At 65.4% G+C, this 22,311-nt stretch overlaps 1 long non-coding RNA gene across 2 annotated transcripts in view; it reads left to right on the top strand.

The window, feature by feature from the left end:
- The first annotated feature begins 17,536 nt into the window (after nt 1–17,536).
- LOC129149529 (uncharacterized) overlaps nt 17,537–22,311 on the top strand; it is an 8,508-nt gene continuing 3,733 nt past the window's right edge. For both annotated transcript variants that reach the window (XR_008556459.1, XR_008556460.1), the window contains exon 1: nt 17,537–17,625. This is a non-coding gene — a long non-coding RNA (uncharacterized LOC129149529). The remainder of the gene's footprint in view (nt 17,626–22,311) is intronic.

The raw sequence follows: 22,311 nt of genomic DNA, 5'->3' as shown, positions 1-22,311 counted from the left end.
CGAGGCCTGTGTGCCTGCAGGTGCGTAGACCCTTCCCGGGAACCGCCTTGCGTGGCATCCACAACAGGCCCACGGGGGACAGAGCCGCCACCCAGGTCTCAGGTGCGGGGTGGGTTCGGGTCTGTGGCTGGGACCACGGCGGGGAGGCAGCCGCCTGAGTGACAGCCTTCTCCAAGCGCTCGCCTTGCTTTGGGGCTGCCCCAGGGGTCACGGTCTCCCACGGCGCCCGCAAAGTCACTTTGTCCGTGGACGGGTGCTGGTCTGTTGTCACCCATGTCACACCTGCAGCCCAAACCCCGCAGCGAGTGGGGCAGGTACAGATGGGGCCCTGCGGGTGGGGCAGGTGGGAAAGGGGCCTTGAGGACGGGAGTCCCTGTCCCGGTGAGGGGCGTGGGCAGGGGGACACGGAGGCGCCCTCGGAAGCCTGGCGGTGGCAGCAGGCCGGTGGCAGCCGTGGGGCCTCGGGCGATGCCGCGGGACGGTTGGTGGTCAGTGGAGTGAAGGGCAGGACCCCGGCAGCCTCCGGTGTCCACGCTGCCCCCCCCCCATTCACTCGGCCCCGCTGGGCCTGGGAGGCGCCGAGCCTATGAGGACACTTCCAACAGGTGCTGTTTGTCCGCCTTCCGGGAGGCGGGGGTGGCCGCGCCGTAACTGCCCACCGTGTGCGAGCGGAGGTCGCAAGGCTCAGGGTGACCGACCCTCCCCGTTTGCCTGGACTTCCTGGGGCTTAGCCATGACGTCCTGCGTCCCGGGCGGCTCCTTCGTCCCCAACAAACTGGGACGCCTGGCACACTGGGAGAGGCCCCCCCACCCCCCCACCCCCCCCACCCCCCGGGACGGGACACACGCGGCCGGCCAGCGGCATTTGCCCTCGCTGCCCCTCTGGCTGTTGGGCTGTGGGCTCAGTTTGAGAGGTGCCCGTGAGCAAGCACGGAGACAAGAGCCACCAGCGTGTTTTTAAAAATATACATTTTTTATTGATTTCAGAGAGGAAGGGAGAGGGAGAGAGAGAGAAACATCAACGATGAGAGAGAACCATGGATCAGCTGCCTCCTGCACACCCCACACTGGGGATCGAGCCTGCAACCTGGGCATGTGCCCTGATCAGGATTCGAACTGTGACCTCCTGGTTCAGAGGTCAACGCTCAACCACCGAGCCACGCTAGCCAGACATTGACATGTATTTTAAATCCTGCTTCTAGGGCAGCAAGGGTCGCCACGACTTCATAGGACTCACAGCCTCCAACAGAAGGAGCCGCACCGTCCGGGCCAGGGAGTCCTTAAGGAGAGGCCTGGGGAGTGTGGGCGGAGCTCTGGCAGAACCGGGGCGTGGGGTGTTGGCCCGTTCCCACGGTGCCTGTACGCCCATCGGGGCCAGTCTCAAGCTCTCGCTGTGACGTCACTGGACCCAGAGCTGGGAAGAGACGCCCATGACCTGTGGTCGCCAGCAGCCGGAGCCAGTCAGCCTGCAGCTGGCCCTGAGGTACCGGGGCGCACGTCCGGTTAGCACATCAGAAAGTCCGACAACGCCAGGGTTGGATGGGAAGATGGGTTGAAGCGGGCGGGGAGGTGAGTGGGCTCGGCACTTTGGAGAGCACTGTGGGGTTACTGCCTGTCACACACATGCTCACAGTCCAGAAATGCAGGCAGTTTCCACCCAAGACAGCAGAGCTGCCGCGTGGCTGGTGACGGGGGACGGGGCTACCTAAACGCCCATCAGTAGAAAAGAGTGTAAATCATCCCACAGAAGAATGCTGTGCGGCATCCTATATAATAAAAAGCTAATATGCAAATTGACCAAGCGGCAGAACGACCGGTCGCTATGACACGCACTGACCACCAGGGGGCAGGTGCTCAATGCAGGAGCTGCCCCCTGGTGGTCAGTGCGCTCCCACGGGGAGCGCCGCTCAGCCAGAAGCCGGGCTCACGGCTGGCGAGCACAGCCTCCACAGCAGTCGGACATCCCCCGAGGGGTCCCAAACTGCGAGAGGGTGCAGGCCGGGCTGAGGGACCCCCACACCCAGTGCACAAATGTCATGCGCCAGGCCTCTAGTTTCGCACATTAAGCGCCTGTTTTGTCTTCCGGACGGAAGTATAGTGTCAGTCCCCGGTGACTGGGCGCTTACCGTGTTAAAGTAAATAAGCTGATCCGTGGAGCGAGGCGGCGGGCTCTCGGAAACAGTGATGCATGAGAAGCCGAGCTTTGGATGTGATGCTGTGCATAATGTCGGGCTTCCGTGAACGTTAACACGCATAAACGGATAGTCTGCACTACGGTATAGCGATAGGTATTCGCTGAAACGGGATGGAATCATTCCGAATGGAGTAGACAAACATGTACCAAGTTTATGCTGATGTTGCTTCTGGGAGAAAAAAAGGAGCTTGAAACTGAGGAGGGTCACAAAGGTATTTCGTCTTTACTATATTATTCACGGGCCTTAAATATTAAACAGCATTGGTCTGAACAAAAATGACAACACCTCAGTAGTTAAATACTGGGTTCTGAGTCATGGGCGCTCGTTACCTTGTTACGGTTCTCCGTATTTCAAAAACGCCTGCGAAGCACCGACGCACAACCCTTGGAGACAAGATGGCATTCGTTCTGCCGCTGGCTCCGGCACGTCCCACCCGGCGCCCAGGCGGAGAAGCGTGGCTAGACCAGGGCGCCGTCCACGCCAGCGCCGTGGGGCCGGAGGGGACAGCTTGACGCCCTCACCTCTGCAAAGCGCCTCCCGCTCCCTCCTCTTTCCTGGTGGCCTCTCATGACACTGTGGTGGCGTCTGTCAGGTGATGGTGCGATAGTTACCTTCCTGCCTCTCCCATCGGACGGCGAGATCCGATTGGTAGGACCACGGCTTACTCGTTCCCGGGATCCAAGCGTGCGGAGGGGGCGTGACCGTTTCCAAGGAACACGACTGGGGGAACCCCCTTCATCTGCACAGCCACCTCCTACCTGTAGTCAGAGGGTGCCGAGGGCTAAATGTGTGTGTCCCCCCAGAATGCCTATGCTGCAACCCCGCCCCCCAGGTGATGGTGTCAGGAGGTGGGGCCCTCACCAAGGAGACCCGGGAGCCCCTGTTCCTCCAGCTGCGGGAGCTTCCAGCGGGAAGGTGGTCGTCATGAGCCAGGAGCCCTCACCGGACCCAGCCTGCTAGGGCCGTGACCGTGGACTTGGCAGTTTCCGGGACTGTGAGCCGGGCCCTCCTGTGCTGCTGACCGGGCCGTGCGGTCTGTTACCGCAGCGGGCACGGGCTGGGACACAGGCAGACGCTGTAACCCGGCATCGGCGCGGTCCTCAGGGCGTCGCGTGGAGGCCGTGGGCCGCGGTGTGAGCACCTTCGCGCCGATGGCCGTCGGAGGACTTAGTAAACGTCCCCGAGAAAGGAGAGGAGTGAGTCGTGCAGAAAACGCTTTGGGGCCTGACCCAAAGGGGGAAGGGGGGCAGCTGGCTAGGAGCCAAGAGGAAGCCCTGTGGGCCCTAAAGACTCCGGAGTGGAACCAGCACGAATAAGAGGCCGTCCGTGAGGAAAGGGGGGAGGAAGGAAGAGAGTGGGAGCCGGGCGCGTCTGTGATCCAGGGGAGTGCCTGGGCTGGGGGCACGGCGCCGGGAGCTGGGAACGGACCGCGAGTCTGTCTGACGTTTTCAGGCCAGGCCTGTGGCCCTTCCGTCCTGCGCATGTGGTCGCGTTCACAGCCTGAAGCACCGCCCCCCCCCCCACCCCCCCAGCCGAGGTCGAGGGAAAGCCCGCCCCGGCCCGGCCCTGGACACGGGGCGTCTGAGTGCGACTCGTGGTGCGGACTGGAGAGCGTTTGCGCAGGGCCTGGGGCTGAGCGGGGATTTGCAGCCCATGGGGTCTGCTCTGCACCTGACCCCAAAAGGCAGGACCGGGTCCCTGAGGGCCCATTCGCTTTCCAAATGCCCAAGGAAACGGGTAGCAGCCCTCGCAGCAGCCACCCCCGAGGCAAAGGGCACCTTCCCTGCCGGGGGACGTGGCGTTCGGCGTGCAACCTGCTGCTGAGCGAGGAGCAAGGACACGGGCCTGGGAGGAGGCAGGGAGGCGCCTCTGGCATCCTGGCCCTTTGGCTGCCGCGGCAATAGCTCTCCTGCCGCCCGCCCAGCGACGTCAGGCCTGGGTGCCTGTCCCTGCACGTCTTTATCCTCCCCCCCCCCGGGGCGTTTTCCAGGGTAAGGACACGGGAACATCACTGTCTCGTCACCTGTAAGAACTGGTGCGGCCGACCCCGGAGCCCCCAGCACTTCCAGGTACCGACACGCCACCCAGGTCAGCCTCAGCTCCGTGCTGGGATCTCCGCCCCCCAACTCCCCCCGGAGCCCACACCTAAACTTCGCAAGTTTCTGTGGAGAGGTGTGTACCTGTTTATACACAGACCATCGAGGGGGCAGACCACGTTGGCTGACAGACAGCAGGCGCTGGCAGAATCCCGCCGGGCCGCCAGCCTGGCTCAGCGGTTGAGTGTTGACCAGTGAGCCAGGAGGTCACGGTTCATTCCCGGTCCGGGCACATGCCGGGGTTGCAGGCTCGATCCCCAGTGTGGGGCGTGCAGGAGGAGGCTGATCCATGATTCTCTCTCATCACTGATGTTTATCTCTGTCTCCCTCTCTCTTCCTCTCTGAAATCCCTTCCTCCCACACGCCCCCTACTGGGGATCGAGCCCATAACCTGGGCATGTGCCCTGACCGTGAATGGAACCGTGAGCTCCTGGTTCATAGGTCGACGCTCAACCCCTGAGCCACGCGGGCCGGGCTGATTGGTGTTCTTGTAAAGACCCCACAGCAACCCCTGCCCCGGGACACAGGAGAAGGCCTCACAGGCCGCGGTCCTGGATCTCTGATGTTCCACGTCGGGGTGCACAGCGGCCCCTGGCCTCCCAGGGCGGCCCCTCCCCGCCGCTCGCTGCCCTCTGTGGAGGGGGCCGGCCATGGCTGCCGGGAAGGCCGTCTCATTAGGTGGCGCCTTCATTGTCTCCCTCCCAGAGTCCCTTTGGGACCCTTGCCCGCCCTTTAAAAACCAAACTCATTAAGCTCTAAAGTAATTAAAAACATGAGGAGATTGATCTGGAAAGCAGAGCACACGGAGAGGAGAGTGATAGGAAGGGAAAGGGCGCTCTAGGCAGAGGCCGGCGGCCGCTCTGCCCACCGAGTCCCGTCAATGTGCGGGGGCCCCGTGGAAGGCGCCTCCTTGTGAATTCCAGCATCGCTCGCGTGGGAATGTTCCCTGCAGCCTGAAGAGCTCGCGCCGGCTCTGCAAACTTCTGAAAAGACTAGAAGCCCAGCACGCAAAATCGCGCAGCCCCGCCCATCCACACGTGCCCTGCCCACCGCTGCTGTGGGACCCCAGACCCACCACGCCGCCGCGGGACCCCGAGTCCCTCCCGCTGCCGCAGCCGCAGGACCCGTCAATGCACCTTCTGGTGACCGGTTGTTTGGTCGTTCTGGCCACGGGCTTTTTCTAACAAGATCACTTGCGAAGAGAAAATAGCCTGGAGAGCACTGGAAGCATTCTCACTGACCAGTGAGGGAGGGCAGCCGGGACGCGGGAGAATATGTCCCCGTCGGGGGCCTGGTGGGAGCTCCAGCTCCAGGTGCAGGAAGCACGGCCTCCCCGAGCCTCCATCAGCCACCTTTCCCGCAAACTGACCAGCTCAGCCCGGCCGGCGGGGCTCAGTGGTTGTGCATCGACCTATGAACCAGGAGGTCAGGGTTCGATTCCCGGTCAGGGCACATGCCCAGGTTGCGGGCTCCATCCCCAGTGGGGTGCGTGCAGGAGGCAGCCGATGCATGATTCTCTCTCATCATGAATGTCTCTCTCTCCCTCTCCTTTCCTCTCTGAAATCAATAAAAATATATATTTTTAAAAGTTGCCAGCTGCCGTGAGAACTAAATGCGAGAGGACTTGGGAACAGGCCCAGGGTAGAAAGAATGCACGAGAGACGTTCCCTGAACCAAAAAAAATGGCTAATCCACACAGTGGACGCGGCTATAAAAACTGATGTTGAGGAAGAGTATTTACGATGCGAGAAGACTCCTAATATATTGCAGAGAGAAAAAAGGAGGCCAAATTATGCTGATGAGGCTGCCACTAATTTTGTAAATTCGTGCATTTTGTAATTTCATACAACGAAGTAATTTTAGAGCTACCCATAAATCAGTGACAGCCTATAAGTGTGTATAATTTATGGGCGTGTGGGTGTGTACATATTTTTTAAAACCGCAAGATGGTTATCAAGAAATTAGCAGCAGTTGTTTACCCGGAGAGCAGGAGGCGGGGGGCCGTTAATCCTCCTTGTCTTTTCCGTGGGCGGTTTTATATTTACATCGGGCGTGAGCGTTGGTGAGGAGTGAAGGCGGGGGCGCCCCGAGGTCGGGGAGCGGGGTGGGGGCACCTGTCTTTGCCGGGGACGGCGGGTATGGTTTTCTCGCATCCGTGACCCTGCTTCCTAGTTCCACGCTGTGAATGTACAGAAACTGAGCGACCTGCGTTAAACCCACCGGGACACCGCGCTTCCCGAGACACCGCGCTTCCCGAGACACGGCGCTGCAGGACAGCGGTGACAGGCAGCGGTGACAGGCAGCTGCCAGGGCGGGACGGGGCCGGGCGTGAGGCCGGCCGGGGGCGGGGGGGGGGGGGGGGAGGGGGCAGGCGGGCCGGGTCGTGGGCGCAGCAAGCGGCGCAGTGTGGCTCGCGGGGCTCGGTCTGGCCTGGCCTGGTGTGAAGGAGGCCCTGAGGGCCGGCTCCGCCTTGACCCGGGCTTTGGAGTCCGGTGCCCCTGACTCCGCAGCTGCTTTCTGGGAAACACGAGGGAGGGAACAAGAGTCACCCCACAGCGTCCGCGACTCCGCAGGCGACCTACGGCCCAGCCACCGCGGGGTTCCCTCATGTCCCCAAACTCCCTGCACTTCCCAGCCTCGGGGCCTCTGCACATGCTGTTCCCCCACCATGAACGCCTATCCCTTGTCTCATCGGACACGCCTTAAGACCCGGTGCAAATGTCACCCCGTTTCCGGAAAATTCCCGACACCCACCTGTACTGGTAAGCAGCGCTGGCTCTGCCAGGTCTGGCCCTGCGGTGCTTTGTCACGGGCGTGGGTGTCACTCCCGCCGCAGGTGGGCCCCGGGGCTGGGTCCTTCCACAGACACGGCGCGCACTCAGCAAAGGGTTTCGATGTGGAGATGGCCGGTGAGCACCCCAGCCGCTGACGTCTGCCCCAGGAGGGTCCGCACGTCCCGCCTGCGCCCCCCAGCTCCCCCCCCCCCCCCCCGCAGGGCCGGCCTCTCCGTGGGCGGCAGGTCCCGGGCAGCGCCCTGTTGTCTTGTGAGAGGAAACTGTCTCGTTCTCATGGCGGCTGCTCCCACGTCACGCAAATCCTCACCCTCCGTGGCCTGGGAAGAGCTGGCGGTTCATTTAGCGGGTGGGAGGCCCCGGTGCACACCCAGCCAGAGCCGCAGCGGCAGCGGGAGGAGCGGGAGGCCTGGGCGCGGGGGCCCCAGGGGCGAGCAGCACACCCCCCCCCCCCCGCCTCGGCCTCGCCTGCAGGTGGTGCCCGTTTGCCCGAGCCTTGCAGTCTTTCCGAGCCCTTTCACACCGTCTCCCCGGGCATCCTCACCACGCCCTCAGGGGGCATGCAGGAGTGCTCCCCGTATCCCGACTGGGCCCCGCCAGGGTGAGAGGTGGGGGGGGGGGGGCTGTCTCACGCTGCGGCGGGAACAGAAGATGCACGGGGTCCCCGAGCAGCAGGACACGCGGGAAACCACGGTGGGTAAGGGCTGCCGACCCCGCAACCTGAGACAGGCGTCTGGGGGGCGGGGGACGCGGGTGGCTCAGCCTTTGTAAGGCGGCCTGCTCTCTTGCTGCTGGTTGGGCCTCCTCGACCCAGCCCTCCCGTCCCCTCCCGCGCGTGGGGACCAGTGGAGCGCCCCCGAGTGTGGTTGCCAGGCTGGGTTGTCCGGGTGTGCCCTGCTAGGGGCACCAGCCTCCGCTCCGTTTCCATGGTGAGCATCCAGGACTGTGCCATGCGTTTCCATGACTGCCCAGCAGAGGGCAGTCGCATGTCATGCCAACCAAGCCGGGTGTCAGACCCCCCAGGGGCAGGGCAGTGTCCTAAGGGAGAGACGCCCCCTCCTAACTGCCCCGAAGGCAGGCGCAGAGAGGGGGCGACACTGAAGGGGACGCCCCACCCCTTCTGACTGGGCGGCCAAGTGAAGGTCCCCACCACCGAGTGTCGGTGAAGGTCCAGGGGACCCGGAAGAGCTCTCTGCTGGGAGGGGTGGACATCGGAGCACCCCCACTTTGGAAGCTGTTGGGCAGCTCGTCCTCTAGCCGAACCCACAAATACCCATGACCCAGACACCCATGAAGTGCACACCGGCAGCGTGGGCACGGACGTGCAGAGCAACGAGTTCCCGGCGCCCACAGGCACGCTGGGGTGACAGCCCACACGGGGGAGCGCGTGCCACCGGCCACGAAGGACAGCGAGGAGGTGTGTCCGCACGGCGAGCCCAGACGGGCCAAACCGACAGGCTGCTGCTGTGCCCGCAGCCTGCAGGACCTCATGAAAGTGACAGTAAGGAGGCCGGCCGCGTGGCTCAGTGGCTGAGCGTCGACCTATGAACCAGGAGGTCAGGGTTCGATTCCCAGTCAGGACACGTGCCGGGGTTGCGGGCTTGATCTCCAGGGAAGGGGGGTGCAGAGGCAGCCGATCCCTGATTCTCTCTCGTCATTGATGTTTCTCTCTCTCCCTCTTCCTTCCCTCTGAAATCAATAAAAATATATTTTTAAAAAGCAAACAAAACAGTAAGGAGACGAAACCAGGAGAGAAGGGAGCATCCGTGGGGTTTTGTTTGTATGAAACGCAGAGCAGGCGAAGCTCATCGGTGTGCCAGAGGGACGGCCGTTGCCCTGAGGGGCGTGGGTGGGGACCAGGGTCCTGGGCGTGTGGTTGACCCCGGGTGGCGGTCTCGTGGGCGGGTCCAGCGTAGGCCGTGCACCTGCCACACGCCTCTCTGGGCTGAGCAGCAAGGTCACGGGGAGCGTCCGTGTGCGCTGGGCAGGGACGGGCCTGGCGGAGGAGGGAGGAACCCACCAGGCCCCTGCACCGCCGCCTCCCGGCGTGACGCTCACTCCAGAACCACGGGCTCATGGACGGTGTGTGGTCCCCGAGGAAAACCAGCCCCTGACTGGCCGTGCCCACAGGCCAGCTCGCTTCCGGCTGCCGCACACGGGCCTCGCGCCCCCCACACGCAGGCCTGTGTGTCGGGGTCCTGCCAGCCCCCCAGCGGCTGCAGCAGCCGCAGCGCCGCCTTCATGCCCGGGAGCGGCGGGGACTCGGGCGGGAGTGGTTGCTCTGGGCGCACAGCCTGCCCGGGGCCCCTCCGTCCTGGCTGGACCCGGACCCGGAGCCTGAGTGTTCCCGTGAAAGCGGCCATGGCCGAGGCCCGCGCCGCGCCATCGCGGACTTTGCCACATGAAGAAAAATAAGTTACCTGTGACACAGCAAGGCCACTCCTGAGCATGGACCCAAGAGGATGGGAAACATACGCCCACATGCGTGGGATCGTCAGGGCGGCACGGTTCAGACAGGCCGAAGCTGGAAACAGCCCAACGGCCCCCGAATGGGGAACGGACGCTGCCGTTCCCGGGCCTGGGACACAGGTCCCCACGGCCCCGGGGACTCGAGTCAGCTGACACGTGTGTTCTGCAGCCAGAGTCCGAAATGAAGCTGCTGGAAGGACCACGTCCCCCGCCCCCGCCTGCCATCACGTGGCTGTCTCCTCTCTGGTGTCCCCTGAGGACCCGTCACGGGGCTCGCTCCACGGGGGCCTGTTCTAACTCTGCACCCGCGAGAACTCGGTTTCCAAACAAGGTCACCGCCCCCGTTTGGGCTCGACGCCCACGTACCTTGTTGGGCGGACTCCGTTCAGCCTGTGACGATGGATGGGCGCGATGCAGCCGCCCACACGTCGGGCTGTCCCGCAGCGATGAGGGAACACAATGCCGAGACATGTTGCAACCAGTGAAACCTGACAGCGCGGCGCTGAGAGAAGCCGAAGGCCGAGGTCACGCTGTGTGGGTCCCTGTGAAACCCCGGAACAGGCACAGCGTGGAGGCGGGAAGCGGCTCAGAGGCCGGATGGAGGAGGAAGGGGAGGGGTCGCGGGAGTGCGTTCCTTTCTGGAGTTGGACGGGTAGGAGTCGAACACCATCGTGACTGCTAACCACGCCTGAACGGTCGCCTTAGGAGGGTGACTGGCCGGCCAGCTCTGTCTCAAAGGGAAGAGAGGCCTGTGCAAAGGATGAGAGCGGGCTACCGGCTGGGCGGGAGGGACCCAAACCCGTTCACCCAGATGCTCTCAGAACATACCGTTTAGAGAGGATCTCAGCACCCAACGGCGGACAGCAGCCTGATTAGGGAGCGGAGGGCCGTTCCCGGGAGGAGAGGCGGAGCTGCGGACGGGCACAGAGGAGCGCGCCGCCGTCAGCCACGGGGAGGGCACAGCACGCCCCGCACGCAGCGCCGCCCGCACCGCGTGGCTGAGGCGACGCAGTGACCACGCCCGGCGCCGAGAGGTGTGGGAGCCTGATCGCCCCCACGTGGCTGGCGACACGGGACAGCCACTCGGGAAGAGGGTGACAGTTCCTTACGAAACTGAACACGCATCTGTCATACGCCCTGAGAGGACCCTCGTGGGCGTTCACGCAGAAACCAGATCTCGTGGGCGCACAGACACCTGCACGGCTATTGGCGACAGCTTTTTCCTTCTTTTTTAATATGTTTTTATTGATGTCAGAGAGGAGAAGAGGGAGAGAGAGAGAGACGTCACTGATGAGAGAGAATCACTGATCGGCTGCCTCCGGCACACCTCACACTGGGGATCGAGCCCACGATCCAGGCATGTGCCCTTGACTGGGAATCGAACCCGGGACCCTTCGGTGTGCGGGCAGACTCTCTGACCATCGAGCCACACCGGCCAGAATAAGCACATGCTATCTTCTAAGAAGAGACCGGGGGGGGGCGGGGGGTTCTGGGAAGTCAGGGGGACCACGGACACGGCGGGCCCGGTGATGGAGACGTAGCGCTGGGGTCGGGTTGGTTCCGATCAGCAGGGTCCCCCGGCGCTTCCCCCGCCAGGCTCGGGCGACTGCGGCAAACGGAGCCGTGGCCCTGACAGCCGGCGTCCCCTCCTCAGAGAGCCCCGAGGAGGGGGAGCTGCCCAGAGAGAGGAACGGAGGTCCGCTTCGCACTAAAGCAGGGCCGGGCAGGCCGCGAAGCTGCAGAGCTCGGCGTCTGGCCGGGCGACACCCAGAGCCCTGTGAGCCCCCGGGGAGCAGGCGGGGGTCCGGGGGCCATTCGCAGAGGCAGCTCGCTCCCTTCCCCGAGGACAGGGCCGCGGGGGTCGTGCGTTGGGGCTTCTGCCCAGCGAGTGACATCCTCGTGACGAGGCCCTGGTGTCGCTCCGCGGGCGCTGGACACAGCGGGCGGGGCGCCGGGAGCCTGCAGAGCCGTGATGAAGGCGCTGTTGTTGCCGGAAAAGGCCTTGAGGCCTCGGGCGGGGTCCTGTCGGCTCCGTCCTGCTCACCCCTTTTTTTTTTTTTTTTTTTTTTTAATATATTTTATTGATTTTTCACAGAGAGGAAGGGAGAGGGATAGAGAGTTAGAAACATCGATGAGAGAAAGACATCGACCAGCTGCCTCCTGCACCCCCCCCACTGGGGGATGTGCCCGCAACCAATGTACATGCCCTTGACCGGAATCGAACCTGGGACCCTCCAGTCCGCAGACCGACGCTCTATCCACTGAGCCAAACCGGTTTCGGCTCACCCCTTTCTTAAACCGAGGACGTAAGCACTGGCTCCGGGTGAAGAACCAGGGGGGCCACCAGACGTCCCCAAAAACCGGCAGCCCCTGGGGGCGGCCACCCCCCAGCATGTCCGAGCGGCTCCTGGACGACCAGCTTCCGGGACCACGGAGACCAGTGTCCGCTCCTCCCCAGCTCCGCGGTCCCGGCGTCTGTGAGTCCTTCGCCTCACACACCCGCCCAGAGCCCGTCCACACCCTCCCTGGGCGCACCCCGAAGGCAGCGGCTGTGGAGGGCGCGGGCTCTTCGCAGCCACCACTGCTCCGGGGGTGCACCTGCGACAGAGCTGCCCCCGGCCTCGGGGCTCCCCTGGGAAAGGGGGGACACCTACCTGGCCGGGCCGCGTCCTGAGGGTTCAGTAAGGACCTCAGTGACGGATCCACGGAGGACAGAGCCACGCTGGGTGCCACGCGCGAGGCTGGGGTGCAGCAGGTGGATGACCCCCACAATCAACGCGGGCGGGTCAGAACCACCTCTCAGCTGACAGCCCCGCGCAGAGCCGCTCGGGCGGGCACTGTGGGCACCTGAGGAGTGGCGGCCCCTCCCGCCACCAGCTCTGCTCCGTGGGGCTGCGCCGAGGGCTGGGACACAGGACCGCAGACGGCGGCTTACACGGCGGCAGTCTCTTCCCACGTCCCGGGGGCTGGACAGCGCACGTCGGGTCCTGCAGCGTCTGTCTCGGCAGCGCTCTCGGCCTGGCGTGCGGACGGCCCCCTCACCCCGACCTCCGTGAGAGACGGAGACAAGGACACCGATCCTGTGGGTCAGGCCCACCCTCGGACCTCACTCATTCTTCATCGCTTCCTCAGAGACCCGGCTCCAAACGCAGCCGCGGGGGGGTCAGGGTTCGGCACAGGAACCTCGGAGGGACCTCGGAGGGACCCTAAGAATCCGTGCATCGCGAGGGGGCCCCTGCCTCGCACAGCGCCCGCGTCGGTCTCCAGGGCGCATGAGCCGGCTGCCCAGGCCTCACCCAGGCCTCCCGTCTTCCCAGCTGGCCAACCGGCGGGTGCGCATGGCCTCCCCTGGCCGTTTCTCCACAGCGAAGGCAGCGGGTCCTCGCCTGCAGCCTGAGCCCCTCCCGCGCTCCCAGCCCCAAACCGCCACATTAACCCTTACGGCCTCACGCGTTCACTGGTGAGCGTGACGTCCAGCAGCTGCGGGTGCCCGACCGTCCGCTGTGACTCACTCGGTGCCACGCCGCGAGGTGGGTCCTGCGGCTGCTCCCCTTCAGAGAGCTCAGGCGCCGCGGGAGACGCCCACAGGTCACAGGGGAAGGCCGTGGCAGGACTGACCCCAGACAGCGACCGATGCACCAGGAATGACCCCTGCCCAGCCGCCGGGCCAGCTGAGGAGTGAGGCGGGGGTCGGGGGGGGGATGCCTGGAACGCCACCTCTTCCCAGAGCCCAGTGTGTCTTGAAGAGGTGAGAGGGGCCAGCAGTTCAGCACCCGTTTTCCGCTAAGGAGCAGCATGTGAAACTAAGAGCATGCTGAAGGCGGGACTGGGTTTCAGCCAACGGGCCCGGGGAGTCTTCTTTCTCTTGCCCCTTGGGGTTCGGAGGTGGAGGAGCCGGGGAGACCTGGCTCCCAGCAGGCCCCACCCCACTAGGCCCCCACTCCCCCCTGCGCTCTCATTGCCACGTTGCAACGTTCTCTTTCTCTTCATGGGGGTGTTGTCCCGGTGACATGGCTCTGGCTTCCTGGTGACCCTGACACACCCGGAGGCCCCGGCTGAGGACCTCGAGGGCAGGTATTGCTCCACAGTGTGGGCCATCCCTGCACGGAGGCTCAGCTCACGTCTGAGTGACACCGTGTCCCACAGACTCAGTGCTACGGCTGGTTTGTCGCCGGCAGAAGGGAAGCTGTGAGGCGACCTCACTGTTGTCATCTCAAAGTCGCCAAGCACGCCCCCCCAGCCCCTCCGTCTGCCCAGCTGCTCACGTCCCTCAGCTCCGCCTCCCACACACGGTCAGACCCTCCCGAGATCTGCTCGGAGGCCAGAAGCCTCAAACCCTCCTTCGGCCGAGGTGCCCCGGGTGGCGATGCCTCGCGTCTGCTCCTTTGCAGCGGGGCTGTGTCCCCAGCGCCCCGCAGCTGCCCATGCTGGGTGCAGGCAGTTAAATGTGATCAGGCCGCAGGCATGGCTCCGTGGTTGAGCATCGACCTATGAAGCAGGAGGTCACAGTTCGATTCCCATTCAGGGCACATGCCAGGGTTGAGGGCTCAATCCTCGTGCAGGAGGCAGCCAATCAATGATTCTCTCATCAATGATGTTTCTATCTCTCTCCCTCTCTCCCATACTCTCTGAAATCAATAAAAATATATTTAAAAAATAAAAATACATGTGACCAAATGACTGCATGAACATTTTCCCCAAAACAGGAACCTCCCCCCTCCTCCCCTCGCCGGGTGCCCATCCAATCGTCCTGGGGGAGATCGCTCAGGGAGAGCTGCTGGGCTGACTCACACTCCTCATTTCCCCGGAGCCTGGGGGACCCCCAGGCCCGCCCTGGACGCCAGGGCAGGGAGGGGCAGCTGTGTGTCCAGGCGCCGTTCAATTCCCGTCCTGCACTGCCACCTCCAGGGCACCCGGCACGCTCCAGGCCGAAGGGAGCTGCGCAGACTTGGCTGGGAGACCACCGCTGCCCTCTCGCGGGGTTTCTAATCCCACAAAGGCCAGCGCCCCAGCAGCTCGCTCACCACTGATCCCCCAGCGGTGCGGGGCGCCACCTGCTGCTCGTCCAGCTGGGAGCTGGCAGGACCAGGGAGTGCCCCAGGCCAGTGCCTCCGGGTGAGGTGGCGGCAGCTCCCCCGCAGGCTGGGCCGGGCCTGGGGGTCTGCGTGTCTCGCCAGCCCCAGGCGTCGGTGCTGCTGGGCTGGGCTGCGCAGGGTGGATGCTGGCATTCTGAGTGTGGCCCAGGCAGGACCACAGCCTCGGCCGCGGCTCCGAGGACGTTGCGCCCACGACGCTCAGGTGGCAGCCCCGGCATCGCCCCGCCTTCTGAAAGGTACAGTCTCAGCCCCACCGACCTCCTGGCCCGGCATCTGTGCTTAAACCCATTTCCCGGTGACGCGTGGCCCAGGAACGGCCGGTCCTCAGGCCGACGCCCACATCCAACCACCTGCGGGCTTTTTAAGATCGCTGCCCTGGGGGTCCCTGGGACCCCGATTTCCCTGCACTGGGTGCGACCTGCAGATCGGGGTTTTACTCCCCAGGCAAACCCAATAAAACAGTTGGAGAGCTTGCTTTATGTTCAAATGCTCATCAATATTCTATTACATTTTACTCATCTTTTTATTAATATTTATTAGAATTCTTTTCTCCAGGGAAGGTACACAAACAGCCAAGGAGCCCGTGAGCAGACACACAACGTCATTCGTCATCAGGGAAACGCAGACCCGACCGCGGGAGCCCCGCCCCGACGGCACAATTTTAGAAACGGAACCGAACCGGGCGGGGAGGGTGCGCAGCCATGGCAGCCGCCCCCTGGCGCAGAGAGAACCCCCTCCCCCCAGGCGCAGCGCCCCTCACAGAGTCTGGCACTCCGCCATTTCCCAGGCTCCACGCAGGGCACCAGTCCCACGAAGCGCGGGACCAGGGACTTGTCCTGTCGGGTCCTCAGCACCCACGTCCCAGCTGGGCCTCCCAACCTGCAGCTGCGGTGAGGACACCTGCGGACACCCCACCCTTACACCCCCCAAGGGGCTTCATCCTAAAGTCGGGTCCGTGCTGGGGGACAGGGGCGCCACCCAAGGGCGGGCCTCGGGACGCTGGCCGTCGCCCTGGAGCCGAGGCGAGGTGGGAACCAGCCGTTTCCAGAGGACTCCTCACAGCTGGGGGCACCGAGGGCGGCCAGAGCCTGGCACTTCTCACTCTCGCCCACGACGAGATGGGAGACAGTGGGGAGGCATGGGCCCACCTGTGACGTGGGCCTGGGCGCCGTGAGGGCCGTGTTCACGTCCATGAGTGTCGGGCGTGTCGCAGGGCTCAGCGAGCAGCAGGTGGGGAGACGGAGGTCACCCTGCCCAGTGAGCGCTGAGCGGGTCCACCGCCTGGCTCCGGGATGCACTGCCGCCCCCTGTGGGCTCGGCCCAGGCCGATGCCTCGGACGCCGCATTGAGGAGAGGAGCCAGGCTGGGTGGGCGAGGCCCACAACAGACCACAGCCGAGGGCGAGCCGGCCGGGAGGGCCCTGAGGGTCTGGAGGAGAGGCTGGCGGCTGCGTTAGGGGAGCAGTGCTCCCTGGGCCTCTCTGAGGGACTCTGGGCCACAGCGAGCCCCCGGCGGGCCGGGCAGGGAGGGGAGGAAGGCCGTGGGGGCGGGCTCTGGGCCACTCGGTCCCTCTGTGCCAAGAGCCCAGGTCCCTGGGCAGTGACTCTAACACACGGCTCCAAGTCTTTGACACGCTGCCCACCGAGAAGGGGCCCCGTGTCCTTAACCTGGCCGGCTTACAAACGGGAAAGCAGGACCATGTGACCTTGAGAGTGCGTCCCAAGGACCACGTCGTCTCTCCGCCTGGAGCCTTGCCGGGCAGGAGGCCACAGGTGGGCGCTCCAACGGAGGGCAGCATCGCCTGCCAGCCCGGACGTCCAGCCTCCAGGTGCCCACGGCCCCCACCGACCTCTGTGGGCCGCACGAGACCCCAAGCAAGCGTGGCCCGCGGAGCCCAAGCGGACTCCTGGCGCATGGAACTGCAAGCCAGCCATGGCTGTTAGCTGGAGGATGACGCTGCAGCGTCCCGGAGTGCCTCTCTGCCCTCACCTGAAACCCGCCCGACGCTCCCCACCTGGTCCTTTTCTGCTCCTCAATCACTCCACTGGCTCTGGCCTCTGCCCTGGCCACCCTCTCCCCGCCCTCCTCCCAGCCTTCCATGGCCGCTGGCTCCACGGCCCCCTCAGAGCCCCCCGGGGTCGCCTGGTCGGGTTAGACCCCCGGCCCCGCCGCCGCCGCCCCAGGCCCTGTGGCTTGTTCATGGCTCTGCCTGTGCCGGGACAGGGAGCCCCTGAGAGGGGAGTCTGCACCCCCTGCCCCTGCAGAGCCTGGCATGACGTCAGCGTGGGCACGTGCTGACGAAACCCGCGCAGGAACTGGACGGGAGGGACCGCGAGGGCCCAGCTGGTGCGCTCCGGGCCGAAGGTCGGGTCGGAAGGTCGGGTGGAGAGTTCGGGGAGCTGGGCAGGGTGAGGGGCCGGGCCTTCTAGGGCCGCTGGGGACACTGCGGGGCCTCACGCTGGGCTGGGAGAACGCAGCCCACAGCGGACTCCTGCTGTCCCAGGGTGGCGGTGCCCACTGTGTCAGCGCCACGTTCCCGTCACCCACTCTAGGCACCAGGGCCTCCGGCGGGCAGGGGCGCAGCGGGGTCTCCGGGGACAGGGGCCGGGACAGCAGCTGGGGCGGGTCTCGGCCCCCCTTCACGGGCGAGGACCCGGGCTCCGAGCAGCCGGGCGGCCTGCCCGGGTCCCAAGCCGGGGAAGGTCAGGCCGGGGTCGGGCCGGGCGGCGGGGCCCCACCGCATCCGGCTCTTCTCGGCCACCGCCCTTCCCGGCCCTTCCCGTCCGCGCGACCCCGCCCTGGCCGCCAGTGCGCACGCGCCAGAGCCCGCGGTGCAGGGCGCATGCGCGTTGGGAGCCTGGCGAGGCAGGCTCCGCTCCGACCGGGTGTGAGTCCGCGATCCGGGGTTTGGGCTCCGCCAGGGGTTCTGTTTATAAACACACAGCGAGGTCGCCGGCGGCCTGGGGTAAACCTTAAGGTAGGGGAGTCGGAGGTCAGGGGTCAACGGGGACGCCGGCGGGGAGACCGATCCCTTCGCCTTCGCGGGCTGCTGACTGCGTGGCGTGGCCGGCCTAGCGGTCCTGCCGCGGTCCCGAGCTGCCGGGCGCCACGTGGTACGCACGTGGTCCGGCCCCGGCGCGGCGGCCTCCCCTCCCCCACGGCGCCGGCGCCCCCTGGCGGCTACCGGGCGCCCCGCCGCCCAGCGCGCCTGCGCACAACGCGTCCGCCGGGTCTTCCGGTCTGAGCGGGCGCGGGGCGTGGGGTCGGCGGCGTCCTCGTGACAGCTGCGCCTCAGCCGGGCGGGGGGGAGGGGGTCCCGGCGGGCGGGGCAACCCGCCAAGGTCGCGCGAGCCGGCCGGCGAGGCTGGCGGACCCCGGGAGCGGCCTCCGCAGTCCACGTGGGCCGGGCCGGGCGTGTCCGAGGCGGGCGGGGTGGTGAAGCCGGTTGAATGAATCCGCGCTCCCGGTCGGGCGGGGTCGGACGGGGGGAGGGGGCAGGGGGCCGAGAGGAGGAGCAGAATGGGGGGGCGGGCCGGGGAGCCTCCCGACCTGAGACCCAGTTCCGGTTCCTAGTCCGCGCGGAACAATGCTCTGCGCCCGTTTACGGGCGAGCGGCGGAGATGAAAAGCCCGCAGGGCCGTTTCCGGTCTCCATCGCCCCGCCTGCTCGAGGGGCTAACGGATGAGGTTCCGCCTGGGAGACGCCCGGCCCGCGGGAGCGCGGGGTCTAAGGGCCTGTGGCGGCTGCCGCCCTCCCGCCTCTGCCCCGTCCGTCCCTGAAAGGACCCGGGCGGCGTGGCGGCGGGGAGTGTCCGGGACGCCGCGCTCCAGCCACATCGCAGGGGCAGGGCCAGCGCCGCCGGCCGCGCACAGGAGCCCTGGAAGGGGTTACACCGTCAGGGAGGTCCCGGGGGCACCGGCCGGCGCGGGCGGGCGCGCACAGTTACTGTGAACCTCACGCAGACACGATCCAGCACAGGGCGCCCCGGCGCGGCTGACTGTCGCATGGCGTGGCCCCCACCCGCTGTTCTCGGGTCCACGTGCTGTCAGATGGAGTGTGACGGGCGCTGGGTGACACTGTTAGTAAGAGGGAGCCACAAAGACCAATCTGCACTCCGGGCCTGAGCCCACGTGGGACCCGCACGGGGGAAGGTCCCCTCCGGCCGGGCTCTGGCTGTGGGTTTCCTTCCCACTTGAGCTCCCCTGCGCCTGGGAGCCCGGTCCAACCCCGTCCACAGGCCGGCATTCTCCCCCCCGGTCACGGTCACGGTCACGGAGGCCCGGCCGCCCTGGCGCCTCTGCTCTTGTCGGTGCGACTTCACCGAGGAAGACGAGGGTCTCCGGGCCCAGGCCCAGCCCGAGCGCCTGCAGGCCCAGCAGCCCCGGGCGCATCTTCCCGGGCCGCTCAGGTGGGAGGTTGGCGGGCGAAGACGAGACCTCGCAGGCTTGAGGCTGGGTTCCCAGCCAGCGGCCCAGCGCCCCTTGGAGCTGCTTTGTGCTGAACAAAGGCCCGAATCAGGCTGCTGCTCTATTGAATCTGGAGGTGGTTCCTATTAATCACTCCCTGTGTGACTCAGAGGCCAAAAAAGGAGTCAGACCGAACCTCTTTCCTCAGCAGGAAGAGGGTTCCCGAGGGGCCTGAGCAGAGAGGTCCCAGCCCCTGGCCAGCGTGACACAAGCAAGACGCTGGGCCTCCCAGACTCAGGCCACAGCCGCTGCTGGCCGCCCAGAGGGCGAGCTGGGAGGTGGCCAGTGGCCAGGGCTCCCTGCCTGCAGCCCCAACGGGTTTTGTTTTAGAAACCAGAGACCCAGTTAAGCGGTGTTTTAAGTTAGATGCTCACCAGGAGGCTGGAGAGAAAGCAAAAAGCCCATTTCTCTTCCTCCTCAGACATAACCTTGAACCCCAACTCCTTTGTCTCTCTCCCCTGTCGCTGCTGTGCGTTATCCTGTGATACTGCGTCATCCACTCATCTTCAACGATGACGTTTGGCTTCTCTTTAAACAGAAGAGCAAGCCATCACTTCCCGGCAAACCTGTCCCCCGGGGCCCCGCCGCTGTGGGAGGCCTGCTCGGGGTGTCCGCTTACGGAGAGCGGGGCCAGCCGCCGCGGGTCCTTCCGGCACGAGGCTCGGTCTAGGTGGTTATGGCTCCGTGTGGAAGCGCGTTCTTTTCCATGAACATTTAATTTTTAACACGAAGGGAAAGGCTGGCTTGAGGACCATCCGAACCCGGGACCGGGGCAAGGCCTTAGCTTAAAGAGCAGGTGGATACAGACCCAGCGATTCGTGGAGAAGGCGTCGTCCTTGGCCCAGCTGGAGGGGACCAGGGCAGGAGGGTTGGGGGGCGGGAGGGCCTGTGTCCAAGTGTAGACCTGCCTGCTGGTCTGGGGAGTCAGACGGGGCACAGACCACAGCGGGGGCGGGGGGCGGGGGGCAGTGGCATCCCCTCCGGTGGTCAGCGCGCTTCTCACCGAGAAACGAGTTTCAGGACCTGACGTGTGGCCGGCGGTGCCCGCTCGCCCTCACAGGTTAACAGAACGAAGTGCCTGGACTCGGCTTCAGGGCAGATACGCCCGCCCCTCGCCCGGATCAGACGCCGGGACGCCCTGCCCGGCAGCTAGGAAGCCCTGCACCGTGGGCCGCGTGAGCTAGGCGTCTAATGAAGTAAAATGCCGCTGATCCCAGAGCGGGTTCTCACCCCGCTGGACGGCTCCCTAAGGCCCCATCGCCGGGGAAGGTAGGCAGCGCGGGTGCCGCTGCAGCCCCACTGCTGTTCCGGGTGCCGGGCGGCGGCCGGTCTCGGCCAGAAACGCCACCGAGAACTGCAACGCCGTGCCATTTGCTTTACACTTTGCAGCACAAAACGGTGTGCAGGGCCCCCCAAAACAATTCAGAGGCATCCCCCCGCCCCCCGTCTCCGCACGGACTTCGTTTCCCCGAGGATGCTGACCTCCGAGCCCACCTCAGGATTCCGCGGGGGGGCGCGAGGGAGGTGGGCTCAGGCACTCGACGCCCCCGCCCCCGGAGCCCCTCCAAAGCGAAGTGCCACCTCCGCCGGAGCAGCTGACGGGGCGTGCCGTGTGTGCAGTGCTGTCCGCCGGGCTCGCTGTGACAGGGACACGCGTGTCACGGGGAGCGGAGACAGGACACGAGACGGTGCGCCATCTGAGGAAACGCACCGAACCAGCGGGAGCAGCCGGCGGGGGGAGTCTGGGATCCGGTTCTTTTACCCGTTTTCTTCCTGGTTTCCTGCAGTGTGTGGGGTGCATTTCTAACCAAGTGTCGTTTTCAAAATGAAATTCAACAGAAACTGGAACCACCCTCTGATGCTCTTTCTCCCGTGCTCCCGTTTTTGTGTGGTTTGTGGTCCAAGTCCCTGTCCCGGTGAGGGGCGTGGGCAGGGGGACACGGAGGCGCCCTCGGAAGCCTGGCGGTGGCAGCAGGCCGGTGGCAGCCGTGGGGCCTCGGGCGATGCCGCGGGACGGTTGGTGGTCAGCGGAGTGAAGGGCAGGACCCCGGCAGCCTCCGGTGTCCACGCTGCCCCCCCCCCATTCACTCGGCCCCGCTGGGCCTGGGAGGCGCCGAGCCTATGAGGACACTTCCAACAGGTGCTGTTTGTCCGCCTTCCGGGAGGCGGGGGTGGCCGCGCCGTAACTGCCCACCGTGTGCGAGCGGAGGTCGCAAGGCTCAGGGTGACCGACCCTCCCCGTTCACCTGGACTTCCTGGGGCTTAGCCATGACGTCCTGCGTCCCGGGCGGCTCCTTGTATTCAGTTCTGCGGTGCCCGGTGTAGACCTGCCTGCTGGCGGGTGAGGCTGGGACAAGGCACAGGCCACAGGGAGGTGGGGGTGACGGCCACGTGGACCGATTGCCTTGTCTCGTTGGTGCGAAGTGATCTCTGACCCGGGAAGAGCCGAAACTCCCGGACCTCCTCAGGTACCGCACCTCCCGCCTGGGACTATTGCTGCCCACGGCCCAGCACACGCGTGTGGTAAACGTGCTAGAGAGAGTCGCACCTTAAGGTTCCGGCCCCTCGCGTTGGCTCCTGCGCCCAGAGAGCATCTTCCTGCCGGTGCCTCCCCAGAATCCTTTGCTGTGGCAGGTGTGCTGTGGCGCCTGCCCAGCGGCCCTCCCTCCCGCTCCTTTCTCTGCCGGAGAGCCAGGCGTTGTCTCGGTACCCAGGCCCCGGCAGCGTCGGGACAGGAGCCCAGCTCCTGACGGTCAGGATTGGACTGGAAGGCTTGGTGGTCTGCCGGCCGGTGCGGCTCGGTTGCGCGTCATCCCGTGCACCGAAAGGTCGCCGGGCTGATTCCCGGTCAGGGCACAGGCCTGGGTTGTGAGCTCCCCCCTCAGTGGGGGGCGTGCAGGAGGCAGCCGATCCATGATTCCCTCTCACCATCGATGTTTCTCTCTCTCCCGCTCCCTTCCTCTCTGAAATCAATGAAAATATATTTTTTAAAAGAAGATGCATGAAGCAAAAGTGGTCTCGGAACCTGGTTCATGAGCACGCGGTGGGAGGGCTGCCTCGAAATCACAAGAGTCAGTCCGTCGAGGACAGGAAGCCAGATGCTGGAGAAAACGGGCCGGGCGGCGCCACTGATCCGGCTGCCCTTCCCCGTCCCGTCGGCGAGGCCGTAAATCTGTCGGTGCTGGAGCCACGTGGCG

The sequence above is a fragment of the Eptesicus fuscus genome, chromosome 6, assembly GCF_027574615.1.
Source record: "Eptesicus fuscus isolate TK198812 chromosome 6, DD_ASM_mEF_20220401, whole genome shotgun sequence".
Lineage (NCBI taxonomy): Eukaryota > Metazoa > Chordata > Mammalia > Chiroptera > Vespertilionidae > Eptesicus > Eptesicus fuscus.
The sequence above is the reverse complement of the archived record's forward strand: the minus strand, read 5'-3'. Positions and strand labels throughout refer to the sequence as shown.